Genomic DNA, 12,607 nt, shown 5'->3' on the forward strand with positions numbered 1-12,607 from the left:
GTTTCCATGGTACCCTGGTAATAGCAATCTTCTTTCCAAATTTAACTATGGACTCTAATGAGCGATCAAGGCAGCAGCTCACCTCAGCCATTTATGTGGCCAACTCACGCCCACCAGTAGGGAACAAAGGAGATGGGGAACTGATCTGATAGGTCTGCTCTGGACAGGGAGAAGCCAACAAGATTGAAATGGGGGTTCTGAGGGGTGATGTTGTTGCTCCAGAATAATTTCATCTATTTGTTTCCTTCACAAGTCATCTGTGTGTTTGGAAATAATCAGATATTTAGAAACAGCATACATTTCCAATGCTGTCTCCTTAAAGAAATATATAAAAATGTATCTAGTGCAGCAAAAACCTACAGTCCTTGTATTTTACAGTAATGCAACTAGTCATATTGTCTTCCCCTCCCTCTTGCTCTTCTCTTTCTCCTCCTTCCCCTTCCTCCTTCTTAAATTAAAGCTTTTACCTTCTCATCTACTAGATCTATCTATCCCCTTCTAGGATGTGGCTATCCTGAACCTCTTCCCCATTAAGCTTGGGACAGCACAATCTGCTATTCTAGGCCTCTCTCTGGGGAAACTCTGTAAGGCCAAAATTTTCCCCTTACTGCTCCTCCAGGGCCCCTTCCATTACAATACTTTCTCATGAACCTTTGCAATCTGAGCATCATTTCTGTGACTCTATAATTAACATGGCCTAGTATATGTTTCTTAATTTTTCTTGTGTATTCTATCTCTCTGCCTTCAAGTTGTCATCACTTGACTAGCTGCCAGGCACGTTTGTGGAATCTGGCTTTCTATTATGAAAGGATGCATATGATCTTCTGTATTTCCCGGAACAATTTTCCATTTTCAGAGAGAGAAAGACAGGGGTGGGATGCTACTGGTTCAGCCCGGCTTATAAAACCAGCAGCTGCAAAGAGCAGCTGACACCGAACTGGTTCGGTGTTTGGCCCACCCGCCTGCCTGGGCTCTAGGCTGTCCTTTATTCCCTGCTTTTCCCTCCTCAGCTACTTTGCGCAGCACGGCTGAGGTTGAAAAAACAGGAAACAAGAAGATTTTCAAACATTGTGCACCTGAATGCAGCGCTTGTCAGCTGTCCAGGTGGCATTGCTTTCTTAGTTTTATTTTATTTATCTTATCTTAATACAATTCATAATACTTATCATTCTTTGTCTGTTCTTTTCCAGCTATCGATTCATCTTTTCTCTTTAAATATACTTCTCCTGTACACTGATTGGAGTGACACCTTTGACTCTTTCCCCTAACTTAATAATACTTAATATAACACTTACGTTATATTGGGATTCTGTTTAGTACATTCTAAAATTACACAATAAATTTTATAAGAAAAGCAACAACACTACAATAACAAAATAAAAGCATATAAACCACTATCAATACCGTTAAAAAGCTAATCATATATATTGATACTCATTTATCTTAGACATTTTACTCTAAATACACATATAAAAACACAATCTTATGTACCTTCCAGAATCCCTTTTTCAATTAGATTTACCCATTGTCTCTAAATAAGTTTTGTTTCTTTAAATCTTGCTTCCCACCATTAAGGCTTCTCATCCCCTCCTTTCTCTCTTGTTTATTTTTCTCCTTGCCCTTTTTACCCCTTTGTCTCTCCTCCTCCCTTTTCTTCTTCTGCTTACCCCCTTTCTGTTGTTTTCTAACCTTTCATCTCATTTTTCTCTTTTTGGATTGTTTTTTCAAACCTTAAAATCCCCTTTTTCTTTTCCTCTTTCTCCTCCTCCCCAAAGAAGACCCATTGTTCATCCAAGATGGCTTCTTCTTCTTCTTCTTCTTCTTTATTCCAGTCGTCCTGCTGCATAGTCAGTTTTTCATAAGTGCATACCGCCATTTCTAGAAATTGAAAAAGAGTGCCCAAAGTATCTTTTCCATCTTGCTCTTCTTTTTTATATTTTTGATATTCAATTTTTAGTTCATCCACAAGCAATGCCATCATGAAGAGAAAAACTTTTTCCAAAACAACCACCCAAGTATTTTTCATCAAGAATAATTCCAAAAAGTTCCAAAGTCACTAAAAAATCCAAATAAACTATTTCTTTTAATACTTTTTCTTTCTTTCTTCTATTTCTCTTTCTGTGGTTACTGTTTGATCAAAGAGTTCCCATTAAGATATATCTTTCTTTAAAGTTCTAGGCAATCTCCTCTTTTTTCAAGTTCTGCTCCAATTTTTTTTTCCTCTCCCCCCACTTACAACAAAAATTTTCCTTTAAATGCTCAGAAATCCATACCTCAAATACGGGTTTTCCGATTTCTGAAGTTGTTAAATCCAATGTCCAGGAATCCTTTATCCCTTGTCTTTAACTTTCAAATTGAGTTACCTTCGGTGCCCAAATAGATTTTCCAAATCTCAGTCTGCTATTTCTATGGGGTGGGAGAGTGAAGAAAAAAAAGTTTTCCCTTGACAGCTTTCTCTGCCGCTTTCCAATCTTCTTAGGGATATAATGTATCTTTCAGGCAATTCAAGCAATTCAGTTTCCAGGGTTTTAAAAGTTGTTATTTTCCCGGCTCAGCCAGCACTTTCACTTCTGATTCTTCTTTCTCCTTCTTCCTCCAGCACAATCTTGTCCAGCTGCCGGCTTCTTTGTGGCGGCCATTACTGACCACCGCTCCACCACCTTGAGAAAAGGAAAGTTATGCTGGGTGAGGAGGGGGTCTGTGACACCCCCTAACCCCTTCCCAGATCCTCCCTATCTTCGTCTGCCTCTATGGGGCAGCCTTATCCTCCAGACCCATCAGGATCGGAGGCACCAAGATGGCTAGCGCAACAGGAATCGCACACGATCGTGAATCCCCGCCACCGCCGAAGCCTGGCAAACCGGAAGTCTCTCCAGGTGGCATTGCTGATGATTTCTTGCAAACGCTACACACGCACATGTGTTATGATTGTCCGCAGTTCGGAGAATCAGCAAAACGCTCCACTGGCTGGCCCCTCCCACACATTCACTCCTTACCTGACATGCGAGCCATCCAACTTGCCTGGTTTGGAAAATTGCTATTTTTCCTTTTTTTTCCCCGCCCATCAGCTGTTCTGCTCTACCAATTAGCTAGAAGGATTTCCTGCTTTCTAGCTAATCTAAAAGTAGAGCCGAATTTTCCTTACGACTGAAGTTTCTACTTTTCAGTGCAGACTCAGGTAGCCAATTGCAGATAGATAGATCACTAAGTGAATCTGTAATTCTGTGAGCAACTCGATCTGCCTGCCTGCTTTGCCTGCTTTTGGGTAAAAGTTGCTCTTTTTTTAATTAAAAAAAATCAATATTTACATAAATATTTATAATATTTACATAAAAGCTACGCTTGCAATGTCACATGACCACCAAGCAATGCCCAGTCAGCAAGCCATGCCCACCCAGTCACATGACCACCAAGCCACACCCACGAATTAGGCCACACCCACAGAACCTGTTGTTAAGAAATTTGAATCCCACCCCTAGAGAATGGGAGAAGTGTTGCCACAACTGAAGATTTCCATTGTTATGTATGCTCTAATTCTCGAGTTATGGCATTGCGGAAGTTTTAGCAGTTTACAGTCACCACCACCCAACAATTCAATGGAGGAAAAGTTTCTGTTTGATGAACGGGGTGGGGTGGGGTGGCTTTCCATAGAACTGTCTGTTTCATGATCTCAATTCATCTTTCTCTGCAACATTCTATTTTTTATGCATTTTGTTTTGCAAAATAAACAGCAAAACAGTACCACAGTTATTGGAGTACCATACTAACAACAGAATCTTCAACTCTGAAAAAAATAGGGAAGTGTAAAACAATTTTTTTCTTGGGGGAAAAAACCCTATTTATTAGAGGACAGAATTTTCAAAGTTCTCAAATGCAGTCTTTCATATCTCTGGCTCAAATCACATACATTGGCCTGACTTGCCTCATTTGTGGAGTGCAGTAGAGATAATTTCCAAGGATCTAGCAGGCACAAAAACACCTTCCACTTAACCGTTGCCCCAGTGGAATTGGTTCCAGTGATTATTTCCCCACTAACAATTTACAGCACTTTCTACAGTTATTCAACTATTTTTGTGCCAAAAATAATAGTAACGAGGTTAGATTATCTAATATTTGATCATTGGGTGGTGATGTTATACAGTTGCTTTAAGTGGAGAAATAGCTAGTGAAAACTATCTTGTGCTCACGATGGAGACAGACTTTATCACAACTTTGTCTTCAAATGCAATGCTATTTTTTTCTTCAGAAACATATAAGATGTTCTCAGACATGAGAAAAATTAAAGCAGAGCCCTTAGGAAAACCACAGGGATGGGGACTCTTACTCTTGATACCATCCCAAGTTATTGGGGGGCAGAATTCTGAAAATCTTGGACAGAATCATAGAAGTTGGCTCTGATAACAGCATTCGTGATTTTTTTCATGTACACATGTTATGTTCAATGTTTTTTTCCCCATTTGAACCAGCAGTTTCATCAGCATTTTTTAATTAAACTAGGATGATAGAAATTAGTGTGAAAAAACTATATTTCATTTATAAGAGTGCCAGTTCATTTGGTCTGAATTCTTGTCATTACATGCAATCAGATATGTTAATGTAACCTACAGCTGCCTAATAACCAAAGTTTTAAAAATAATGAAACAAATATGTTGTTACAAAAGAATGAATCGAGCTGAAACAAAATAAAACAAAGCCTTAGACTCCAAAATTCCTTGAGACAGTACACACTATGGTTAGCCCAGTCACGCTGGCTAGGTATTATGGGAGTTGGACCAGCACATCTGGGGACATAAGATTAAGAAAGTCTGGGCTAGCCCAGGTAGATGGAAAGGGAAAATGACATGCGTATTCTGGTTGTGTTACTAACCAATGTGGTTTGCTTGTTTATTTGCTTTTCATGCCAACAAACTGGCCTTAACATGCAACTGTACTGCACAAATAATTCTGATAGCAAGGCTGGCCATCTTTTTATATGATTTTATAAAAAGATGTAATCCATGTCTCTACACAGAAGTACATAAGTTTAAGTTTCTGATCAGATGTCTGGGAATGTACTTCTGAAAAAATCTCCTTCAGATTTCTCCCCTCCTCCTTGGCTGCATCTACTAGAATTCCTGATCAGTTTGGTAAACCTGGAGGAAATGAAATTGAGAAGAGCTGCCTTAAGGCATTTCCTAACTATTTTTTTTATTAGGGTTTATATGTTATTTCAAGGTAAGAGGCCTCTGAATGACTTATATATCCCTTCTATAGCAGCAATAAGATTTAAAAGCAATAAGATTTTTTTTTAAATAAAAAGATTTAACCAGACATCACCAGACATCACACAAAGAACAAGACAGGAGGATTTGCCTCTCTTTCTTTTCTTTTTTTTTTTTTTTGTAATTTTTATTTGAGTTTTCACCAAAAAATACAAATAAAACATCTTTTTTGAAAGTAGCGTAATCCCGGGTTACATTTCTTCGTACAGACACAAATTCAATTTCATGCTCATTTTTATGTTCTATTCCATATCTTATTACTGATTTACATTTTCTGCATAGCTTCTCCCCTCTTTTAATTTTCTCAATTTTATTTTAATTACCTCATCTCAATTCAAATCATTATATTTATACCTTTTGTCTGTCCTGTTTCAATTTCATATTATCTTTTCTCATTAAAGTTTCTCCTGTAGTTGCTGATTGGAGTATGATGCCTTTATATCTTTTAAGTTTATCCATTTAACTCTTATTTAGGCTTCAATATATACCTTAAAGTTATAACATTCAATATAATACATAACTTCCATTCGGATTCTGCTTGGTACATTCTTAAAATACACACTATATTCTTTTTTTAAAAAAAGATTATAAATATATGTAATTAAAACAACACATTCCATTCCAATTCAATTCTATCATTGATGTTAATATTCATTAAAATCTTAACTTCTTTAACATTACTTTTCAATTAAATATCATACTTCTATGGGAACACTTATAAGCTTTCCATAATTAATTGCCCCCCCTTCACTTATATTTTATAAAACATTAACTAATTAAAATGTTCTCGTCCCTTCCTAATTCAATTTTCTCATTTATTTTATTTCATTTATTTTATTAACAAACATTTTATTAGATTACAGTAACTATTTTATCCCTCATTTTAATCATACATTGTTTCCATTTTTCTAAAGTTAATTCTATTACTAATATGACAATACAATCTTATGTACCTTTACAGAACCCCTTTTTCAGTCAAATTTTCACCCATTATCTCTAAAGAGGCCCTGTTTCTCTATATCTTGTTTCTGTCCTTTGTAACTTCTTTTCCTTTCCTTCTTCCCTCTCTTCTTCTCTCTCCCCTTTTTACCCCCTTGTCTCTCTACCTTTATTTCTCTCTTCTGTATTCCCCTCTTCTGTTGCTTTCCAATATTATACTTATTTTTTGAACTATTTTTCTTTTCTTTGGTTGTTTTTTTAAGTCTTAAATTCTCCATTCTCTTTCTCCCCTTTCCTTTTTCTTCCCCACATAGAATTACTTGTTCATTAAAGATGGCTTCTTCTTTGTCCCAGTCTTCTTGTTTTGCAGATGTTTCTTGTTGTTTCTCATAGTTCCAAATCTTCATTTCTAAGAATTGAAAAATGAAGCCAAAAGAACCCCTCCCTTCTTGTGCATTCTCTTTTTACTTTTTAAGTTCCATTTTCAATTCATCTAGAAGTGATGCCATTGTATAAATTTTTAAACAACCACCCGATTAATTTTAGTCATTCAAATGCAATAACCAAGAATCCAAAGATCACCAAGTAATCCAAATACACGCAAGCTGTTTCTTTTTGCTTTTTTTTTCACTTTCTCTTCCTGGGGTTCTACTATTTAGTTGCCAAGTTTCAGTTAAAATGTATCTTTTAGAAGTCTTGTTGAAGTTTTACTGTAGATTCCTTTTAATTCCAGACATTCTCCTCCCTTTTTTCCAGATCCTGCCCTTTTATTCTTTTTCTCTCCTTTCCTGCTTATAAAAAAATTTTAGTGTCCAAAAATCTTTAACGTTTTGACATTTTGTTTTATTTTCAGCTTAATTGCCTATTGATGTCAAAGCGGATTTTTTTTTCTGATTTCTTATTTAAGTCTCTTAGTTATCAGTATAGGGAAAGGGAGAGAAGAAAAAACCCCAAAACTTTCCCTTTTCACTTTCCTTCACTGCTTCGGACTCTTCTTTGGGAACAATGTTATATTTTTTTTAGTTTAAATTCCAGGGTACCTTAGTTGTTGCTTTTGCAATTTAACCCGGTCAACCAAAACTTTCTCTTCTTATCTTCCTCCTGCACGTTCTTTTCCAGTTGAGTTCTTCTTTGAGGTGGCCATTTCTGACCACCGCTGCAACCACCTTTGGGAAAGGGAGTAATGGCCAGCTGAGGAGGAGAGATGCGGCTGTCCTCAACCCTGCTGGCAGTCTCCCCACTCTTCACCACCTCTACAGGGTGGCTTAGCCCCAAAACCAGCTGGCTCGGGGCGCTCCAGCAGCGAGCCCAGACCGAAACTGCGCAAAATCGCAGATTTCTCTCTGTCGCCGAAGAAGCTCAAACTGGACTCCCTGGATTTGCCTCTCTTGATAATCTCTGGAATAACTATGATTTGATGGCTTTCCAAAATACTAATAGGATGTAGGCCAATTTAATTTCAAGGGAAATGCTGTTTGAAAGAAGTGGGGCCATGGCTGAAAAGCAGAAGTGATATCCAGCTGGTTCTAGCCAGTTCTGAAGAACTGCTAACAGAAATTTTGAGTAGTTCGGAGAACCAGCAAATACCACCTCTGACTGGCCCCGCCCCCATCTATTCTCTGCCTCCTGAGTCCCAGCTGATCTGCTGGGTCTTCTTTTGTTGCCCTGCACAGGAGAACGGAGCTGGAAAACAGGTTAGTGAGGTGGGCAGGGAGTGGGATTTTGCAGTAACCTTCCCCCAGGAGTGGAGAACTAATGGGGATTTTACAGTATCCTTCCCCTGCCACACCCATTAAGCCATGCCCACAGAACTGGTAGTAAAAAAAATTGAATCCCACCACTGCTGAAAAGGTTCATGACTGTGATCTCTGAATCTGATATTTTCTTGAGAGGAAGTCCAGAGATAGCCACCCTTCCAGATCTTACCAAAACTTACCCAATCTTACAGTTCCAGGTATCACAAAGTAGTGTTAAGAGCCTTGGGTTATAAGTTTGTATGGAGGATGCTTAGGTTATTTTTTTTTATTCAAGGCCACAAAGGGGTATTTTGAATAGGAAGAAATATCAATTCCTCCAGGTTACCTGAAGAACCATCTCATCCCAATGAGATTAGCCTGCCCCACTTGTTCTGGCAGAAAGAGCATGGTCTGGATCCCATCAGCCAAGAGATTGTAACTGGTGGCATCCAGGAGAAGAGCCTTTGCTACCATGGTTCCTGCATTTGGACTATCATCACTCTTGAAGTGAGATCCATCCCCACCTTCTTGGCATTCTGAAAGAACTTGAAAACCTTGCTTTGATGTCCCCAAAAGTGACATCCTATTTTGGAGGCAGTTAATAGATTACTAGAAGGCCCCAGCTCTACCGGTTTACACTTTGGTTCTTTTTCATTGTTTTAATATTAATTTTAATGTTTTACCTTTTAATGTCTGATGTTCTAATGTTTTAATTCTGTAATTGTTTTATCCTATTATTTATGGTATTGTAAACCACCCAGATTCGTTGGGTAGAGAGATGGGTGACATATAAATTTAATAAATAAATAGCTAGTCTCCCACTGCAGATGTAATGTAAGTGTTATGACCTAGATTTCCCCAACAGCACAAAGCTGACTCCTCATCTCTATAAACCCATTTATTTAGTTTACAGTGAATTCCTCTCCAGCAAAGCCCCGGCCAAGATATTTCATAATTCACAAGATATTTCCCCAAGATATTTCACAATTCAGAAATGTTTATCAGACTTGGAGATGTGCCAGGCTGATATTTTTCAGAGGCCTCACTGTAGCAGACAATACTAGCCAAGAATCTTCAAATGAACAGATCTTCAAATGAACTAATTGTCTCCTGCAAAACTCCATTCCCCTTTCGCTCCTCTTTTATCCTCTAGGGGAGAGGCCATTTTCCATCCCCTTGTGGCTTTACTCCCAAGTCGACCCTTGTTCCTTAGCTGTTCCCTCTTCTGGCAGCTCTGTGCATGTGCACACTGGGAATAAGCTCCAGCTGTCCTTCTGCCTCAATGATCTCCAACTCCAAAGGCATCTGGTAACTGTCAGACAGCCCTGACCCCATGTCTGCCTCCAATGCAAAGCACTCGTCACAGCCTTCCCCAGACTCCAGGACTGGCCCATGTTCCTTCCCAACCTCCTCACTGTCTGAATCTTCTGCCAGCTCTGCTGACCGCTGGTGGGCCACAACAGTACATATCTATGTAAAAAGAGAGAAAAGCTAAAGCTCCATAAACTGGCATGAGATATGCACATAATCTAAATCAGGATTTTTACGTTATGATTTATTGAAAAACACACAGTGACTTGCTTCATACAAAATGGAGGGACATAAGAAGTGAGTTTGCACACCATGGTATAATAGGCCTTGTCCAGTAGGCCCGAATCCTGAAGAGATTTCTTTTCTCTTACATCTCTGAAGCTTCCCAGCAGGTTTTAAGTAGGTGTGTGATTGTTTTCAGTGCTTTTCAAATGGATGCCATTCATTTGCCACTGTACTCAGCTGGAGCTGAATGGCTAACATTTTATCATCATTCTGAACCTGAAAATAGAAAAAGTGTTCATAACATTTCCTGGCAAATATATGTATTGTGCAGGAGTGGGATGCTACCAGTTCGACCCGGTTCTATAGAACTGGTAGCTACGAAGAGCAGCTGACACCGAACTGGTTTTGCTCACTCACCTGCCCGGGCTCTATTCTGTCCTTTATTCCTTGCTTTCCCCTCCTCAGCTGCTTTGCACAGCACAGCTGAGGTTGAAAAAGCAGGAAACAAGAGGATTTTCAAATGCTACGCACCGGAGCGCAGTGCTTGTGGCTGTCCAAGAAGCACGGAGGGTGATTTCTTGCAAACACTGCGCACATGCGTGTTATGATTGTCCGCAGTTCAGAGAACTACCAAATTGCTCCACTGGCTGGCCCTGCCCCTCCCCGCCCACTCACTCCTTATTTGGCATGCAAGCCATCCAGCTTGCCTGGTTTGGTAAGTTGCTATTTTTCCTTTTTTTTTCCCCCCCCCGACCATCAGCTGTTCTACTCTGCCGGGAGATTTAGATTGGTTAGAAAGCAGGAAATCTTTGGATTTCTTGCTTTCTAGCTAATCTAAAAGCAGAGCTGAACACTCCTTAGGACTGAAGCTTCTACTTTTCAGTGCAGACTCAGGTAGCCAATGGCAGATAGATAGATCACTAAGTGAATCTGTGATTCTGTGAGCAACTCAATCTGCCTGCCTGCTTTGCCCACTTTTAGATAAAAGTTGCTCTTTTTTTTATAATATATGTATAATATTTACATATAAGCCACACCCACCAAGTCACATGACTACCAAGCCATGCCCAGTCAGCAAGCCACACCCTCTCAGTCACATGACCACCAAGCCACACCCACAAATTAGGCCACACCCACAGAACTGGTTGTTAAGAAATTTGAATCCCACCCCTGGTATTGTGTCTTTGGATATACCTCCTTTATTTCCATTGGCTTGTGTTTTTTAACTGGTTTCCTCTTCATGGTCTGACATTCTATGAATACATAATTCTAAGTTATACAAATAATGTTTGTTTACTCTGATAAATAATGAAAATACTTAAACTTTTCATTCATATTAGATATATTATTTTTTTTCTTCTCCTATATTACATTTTTATGTCTAGATTCAGGCAGACCTCTCTAAGCTATTCTGTGCATCTCTCATAACAGATTACTGACTTCTGAATCCCATCATCCCCAAATAACATAACTAGATTAGAATATAATCCATATATCTCTATGGATATTAAAATATACTTATATTTAATTCCTTATTAGAATTTATTGCTTGGTTGGTGTCATGCCCTGGTGGAGACTGACTCTGAGGGAGAGGAAGAACAGCCAACAGGGAGTGGAAGTGCGGCTCAGGAGGTTGTGGAGGAGCTTGGGGAAGGGCAGAGGTCGGCTGAGCAGTCAGAGGAGGACCCAGGCCCATCCCCTATCCATCCTAGGGCACGCAGGGAGGAGAGGATAAAGGAGAGACATGGTCTTCTCGGGAGGAGAGGGCCTTGATCCTCTACATGGGCTGCAGGTGTGACAACTGAATAAGATGAAACAAAGCGTGTAAATATCTCTAGTTTATAGTTCCTCTCTGAGTTTGGCTTCCTTCCCAGTGTGTGTTATCTGTGGACATCCTCCAGCCCTTATCTTGCCTGGTTTGTGTTGCTTTTTTCCTTCTTCGTGTAACTGTGTGGGAGTTTTTTTGTCTTCCATCAAAGATATTCATAGCTTGGAAGCAAAGTGAAGGAATAAAGGGGGCTTCACTTGTTTTCTGTGACTGTGTTTGTTTTGTATTCCACCCTGGGTCATCACAGTTGGCTTGCACACAGATCTATGCAAGATAGGATCCGGGATGAGGATTGCTGTTATCTCTACAACTGCATTACCCAAATCCTTGAGGGAGTCTAGTGAGGGATAGAATAGAATAGAATAAGGGACCTTGGAGGTCTTCTAGTCCAACCTCCTGCTAAAGACAGTCCTTATAGTTTGTGGTGAGATTGGTGGCAAATGAATTAAATACATAAATAAATAAAAATAAAAAGTTCAGCTGAATTTCTTTCCCAATGTGGTCTCCTATGGCATCCACCAGCTTGATCCAAGCTGAAGAAGGCAGATATCAGCCTGCCTATGATACTCTTAATCAGACATTACAATGTAGTTATAATAATTATAATAAAATGTCTGATTAAGTATTATAATGTAATCCTTCTTTTAGAAGAAAATAATGAATATGTATCTATTAGTTCTATTTTAAAAACAATGTTTTTATTTGTCACATTTCTAAAACCATCATAATACTTCTAGGTAGCATAGAATATTAAAAATTATTGAAAACATATTCAGTAAGAAAAAAAGATGACGCCCTTTGATGATTATGTCCAGTTTGGGGATCAAAACTTTAAGAAAAACGTGTAGGCCAATTGAGATGGTTTAGATGAGGACAGAAAGGTAGGGAAATGGTTTCTATAATTTGAGGAAAAGAATACCACATTGGGACTCTAGTCCTCCACTTATGACCACAATCGAGCCCAACATTTTGTTGCTAAGTGAAACATTGGTTAAGTGAATTTTGCCCCATTTTATGACCTTCTGAGCCACAGTTGTTAAGTGAATCACTGCCACTATTAAGTTAGTAACAAGCTTGTTAAGCAAATCTCACTTCTCCATTGACATTGAAATCACATGCCCCCCCCGACACTGCATCCGTCATAAATAGGAGTCAATTGTCAAGCACCCAAATTTTGATTATGTGACTATCGGGATTCTGCAGTGGTCATAAGTGTGAAAAATGGTCATAAATTGCTTTTTTTCAGTACTGTTGTAATTTTGAATGGTCACTAAACAAACTGTTGCAAGTCAAGGACTACCTGGAGT

The sequence above is a fragment of the Pseudonaja textilis genome, chromosome 2, assembly GCF_049901715.1.
Source record: "Pseudonaja textilis isolate UNSWEBS1 chromosome 2, rPseTex1.2, whole genome shotgun sequence".
Classification (NCBI taxonomy): domain Eukaryota; kingdom Metazoa; phylum Chordata; class Lepidosauria; order Squamata; family Elapidae; genus Pseudonaja; species Pseudonaja textilis.